Here is a 5234-nt window from a genome sequence, read left to right as displayed (position 1 = left end):
TGTCCCTGCCTGCACAGTGCTCTGCAACAGCAGGACCAGCCCTGCTGAGCCCTGGCATCCACAGCCCACCACCCCAGGGCAGGGGTCTGCAGGCTGCTGAGATCCCACACGAGGTCCCCCTCCCATTCCTACACCGATACTCTCTGTTTTGTGGATGCCCAGGCATTTCAACCATCCTACTGCCTGTAGGACTTGTCTTTTCCCATCAACTTTCACAGACGCCCAAGATGCAGAGACCTCTGGCTGCAGCCCCAAATTCTCCCCTTCTGCAGAACTGGGCCGCCATTGCTGCCATGTCTCCAGGTACTGCTAAGATCTTTCCAAGCCTGCTGCGTTGCTGTTAATTTTTGTGCTGCCTGTACATGGCAGACGTGCTGTGGCCAGGTGCTGAGCTGTCTGGAGAAGGGCCTTTATTAATGAACGTCAAGAGGACGGGGCCAGACTCTTTTCAGTGGCGGCCAGCAACAGGACAAGGGGCAACGGGCACAAACTGGAACACAGGAAATTCCCTCTAAACATAAGGAAAAAATTCTTTACTTTGAGGGTGGCAGAGCACTGGAACAGGCTGCCCAGAGAGGTTGTGGAGTCTCCTCCTCTGGAGTTACTCAAAACTTGCCTGGATGTGTTCCTGTCCAACCTGCTCAAGGTGAACCTGCTTTGGCAGGGGGGTTGGACCAGGTGATCTCCTAAGGTCCCTTCCAACCCCAAGCCTTCTGCGATTCTGTGTGAATAATAACACAAGCTGTAAACAGTAGGAACTGGTGGTTCTGAAGAAGGTGTCAGCAGAAGTACGGTACGTATATTGTTTGTCAGCTGGATGGCTCAATGTGTGTGCACATGCTGAAATACACATGCTCCAAGGTTAGCTGTGACCTCTGGCACTGCCATAACACAGGTAAAACCAATAATTTTCCCAGTTTTATCAGGAACGGGGTTTGGGCTTGGGCCCTTTCCTGTCAGTGCCTTCAGCCATTTCTTTGGGCAAAGATGGTGCTGTTTTGGTGACGGCTCTTGGCGCAGCCTCCTCTGGATGTCTGCAGTGCTCCAGCCTTCCCTCTTGGGCAGCCGGTCTGAAATCACCTCTTCAACCACGAGAAGGGGTGCAATGGCACTGGCTGGTGTGATGGTGCTGCCGCTGAGGCCTGCCGTTGGCACCTGTGTGATGGAGGGCTGCAAAGTCTGTTACATGTAAATGATGTTCTGAAGGCCCAAATAGATAAATATTAGAGTTGTTGATGAAAGGAAGCAGTGCCAGCTGCTTTTGGCCAGCAGAACAGGAATGTGTCCCGTTGCCTCAGGATGAAAAGGCTTTGGATGCTCAGGGCTTGCAAAAATTAGAGGGAGGAAGCGCTGGTAAAGGTATCTGACACATGTTTGCTTCATTCATGGAAAAATTAACCTTAATTATCCAATTTATAAATCAGCTTTAAGTGGAAGGGCCCCTCCTCACCCCCCACTGCTGCATATTTGGGGGATTAAGTTGTTTGTTTTCAGTGATAAATTAGAAACATCTGCTTCCGCTGACATGCTGGAAAGGAGGCACGTACAGCAAAGAGGCCGGCCGGGCTGCTCTGACACTGGGGGAAATTGGTACCAGGGCAGGGTCCTGCCAACCTCTGCCATGGGGTCCATAAGGATCAGGCCCTCTCTCCTCTGCACGGGGGCTCGATGGGGCAGAGGAGGAGCATGGCTGTGGCTGGGCTTGCTCAGGATGGTTCTGGAGAGGTGGGAGCAGCAGTGGGTGTCTCCAGCAGCGTGCGCTCGGCAGAGCCTGCCTTTTAAGGGTGTCTTGGCAGTTCTTCCGTGCAAGCGAAACTGTGTCTGCTATGGGATCGTCAAGTCTTACTGTCAAGGAATCCAAGCCTCGTGCCAGAGTTGCCGCAGAGGTTGTTCAAGCGTGAGCAACGATGGCAGTAAGCAGTCTGGCCACCCCTTCTGATGAAGAAAATGGTGCTAATTGAGGGAACAGAGACATTTTACAACCCTGCTGTATCTCCATGGAGGTGATACAACTTCCCAGTTGCCAAGACAGGTTGGAAAGAGCTGAGACACACCACGTCAAAGCATTTCCCATGGGCTTTCGCCTCATGCAGGAGGTATGAAAACAACCCTCCTGGCCACAAGCCAGTATTTGCAAGAGTGGAAAGCTGGGGTTAAACCCTGCCAGATACTGAAAACCAAGTATAGCCTGGGCATCCATGGAGCTGCACCCACAATGCACCCAGTCTGTGTATTCCCTTACACCACCCTGCTGAAGGGAACCATGAGACTTGCTTTAACTTTGGTGTGGCCTGGATCCCACTGCAGGGTTTTAATACCCTGCCCTATTGAGCTGCAGAAGCAGATGTTTTACATGCACACACAAACACACACACTGATCAGATATGTTTTACAGCTGTTGGCAATCAAAATTCTCAGATGGCAGTACTGGTCTGCAAGGACAGAGCATGTCTGCAGAACGGGACAACTGGAGATGCTGGGAGGCTTCTGACAACTCCTGTTCCCAAGATGCCCTCTTTTCCTGACTGGATATTTTCTCCAGGTGGGTTTGAGAGTTATATGCATTTAACCAAGATTTTTGGATAATTTGTCAGAGCAAGAAACCCCAGGCAGGTTCAGTGCACAGTCTCAGACCCGCTGTACAGTACAGGTCCTACGAGTTGGACACCTCCTGGCAGCGCAGGAGGTACCATTCTAGTGCGACGCAGTGCAATGTATGTGTTTTTCTGTCTGACAAATTCCAGGCACAGAAGTTTTGAATAGCAGTTCTGCCCAAAGCAGACTACAAAATCAGGACTGAGATGTGTGACCTGTCAGCAAGCAGCGAGCCATCCTAGGCAGTCCTGCAGACGAAACTCTCAATTCTCCTTAAAAAGCTGAAGGCGACCTCCAATGCAGCCTCCAAACCCCCATTCTGATGCAAAGCGGCATAATGCAACTGTAAAGCATAAAATATGGTGGAGTGCAGCTGGTCCCCCTTCCTCTAGAGAAACTAAAAAATACCTGCTGCACACCCACAGACCTGGGTGTGCAGCAGATCCCCCCTGAGACCTGGGGGACCAGCCCTGGGCAGAGAGGACCTGCTCCCTCTGGGGGTGCAGGCAGGAGGGAGGGGAGATGTAGCAAGACAATCTGTTTCACAGCTAGCCAGGAGCACTGACCCTGCTCATCCTGCCAAAGCTCTTTTCTTCTGCCTTACTGCCCGTGTTACTTGATCTTTGCATTCCTGTGGGGGGCACTTAGATACATGATGAAATTGATGATGATGAATCAGGAAAGGAAAGTTTGTTTTTTTTTTTCTTTTCCCTTTACCCAAGCTGGGGAGAGAAGTGAAAATTTCCTTTTTCCAGGAGAGGAGAGGGAGCTGTGACCTGGACTCCAGGCCTTTATGGGAACTGCTTTGCTGGAGTATAGGCCATCCTATTCCCACACCCAAAATCACTACCTGTCCTTGGAATGATTTGTCGCTGCCTCACTTACTCACTGGTAATCAGAGGTCATCTGCAGATGTGCATCATCACTTTCTAGCAGGAGTGTCTGCAGAATAACAGAAACAGGAACTCAGGAGAGGCCAAAGCAGCCTTGGTTGGGAAATCAGCTGCCAGGAAGCTTGAGGGTACTGCTGCCTTCCCACACCATTTAAGCAGGGGTTACAGAACGGCACATCAACCACTGTTGCTTCAGGGAGGAAAGGCTGCCATCAGCGCCCCCCCCCGCCCCGAGAAGCCCCCAGTGAGGAGGTGCTAGAGAGGGAGCCTCTGGGTAAACAAACAGATACACCGGGAAAATGGAAGAGCTATGAGAAGGAGGATACCAGATTGGTAATTTACAGGAGGAAAAGGGTAGAGGAACTGAAGAGAAGCTGGAGACAAGTAAAGATGTGTGGGACTGGGAGAGCAGCTAAAGCAGGGCTGTGATCAAAGACTTGAGGTTTAGGACCAAAAGAGGAGAGGCTCTGGAAGGTAACCTTCAGAGCACATCCGTGCAGAGCTGGATCTCATAAAGACTCAAAGGAGCCAATTGGTCTGTTGAAAAAAACCCAAATGACATGCTGTCTGGAATAAGCAATGGATGCAAAAACGTAACCTAGGTGTTTCACTGTTAAGTCCCAAAGAAGCCACTTCCACTGTTTAGTAATGGTGAAAAGGGACTCGAAACAGCAGTCTGGGATGTGTCGGCGAGGGTGGGATCAATCCCCAGGTGCATTGAAGCACAGCAGGCCGGCGCTGTGCAGGAACATCAATGCGAGGCTAGCAAGGCTGGCGTAACATCAAGTTTTTATAGACTGCTGAAAAAGGAAAAGACTTTTGGTCCTGAGTCGTAACTGCTAGCAAGAATAGCAGATGCATGTTCCAGCACAGGGAGCGTCTCCCTCCAAGAAAAGGGAGAGTTTTCCTGGACAAATCCAGAAAAAGTTCAGGCTTCTTTTTTTCCAAAGGGTGAAAAAGAAAAGGAAGCCACTCTCTCGGCAGCTCACAGATCAGTTGCCCCTGTGCTGAGGTGACGGGATGCCCACGCTGGCCTGGACCCAGCCATGAGGCCCATCAGACCAACAGAAAGAGGTGGGGCGAGCAGGCTGGACACACACCTCTTCAGCCCTTCGAGCCCTCCTTGTTTTTATAGCGTTGTCACTCCCTGTTTTTATTGCACATTTTTTAAACTACATTTCAGGTCCCGCCTACGTTATTAATATTCTCTCCACTCTCCTTTTTTTTTTTTTTCCTGAAAGAAAAATATCTTTATTGAAAGAATGTAGCAAAAACTGAGAGAAATAAAACAGAGCGCGTGAATTGCAACACATCCGAAAAAACCATCCCCTTACTGAACAGTTCCCTTCCTTCCCCAGCTTTAACCTCAGGCTCTCACCAGATGTTCCTGCTTGTTGCAGGGTGTCTGATTTTGGGTTCGGGGTCTCTCCAAAGGGGGAGAGGAGAGGGTAAGCTGAAGATAGGATGGGTGGCCTGACGGTGTCCAAACACAGTCAACTATCTCCATTAAATCTTATTCGAGATTTGGCTTCCACTTCTGTAGGCTGCACCCCATTTGGGTCTGAGAGACACGATACTCACACAGATGAGGAAGACAAATCCAGTAGATAGACTGAAGACAAGCCAATATGTTTAAGCCAGCACAACATATGGACTCTCACATCTCTCAGCCTAGGAAAGATTGCTCCCCACAGATTTCTTCTAGGTTTGCCCAGACTAAGTGAAACACCCCAGCCAGTGAGACTT

Source organism: Charadrius vociferus, unplaced genomic scaffold (assembly GCF_000708025.1).
Source record: "Charadrius vociferus isolate BGI_N301 unplaced genomic scaffold, ASM70802v2 scaffold306, whole genome shotgun sequence".
NCBI lineage: Eukaryota > Metazoa > Chordata > Aves > Charadriiformes > Charadriidae > Charadrius > Charadrius vociferus.
This window is presented reverse-complemented; position numbering follows the sequence as displayed.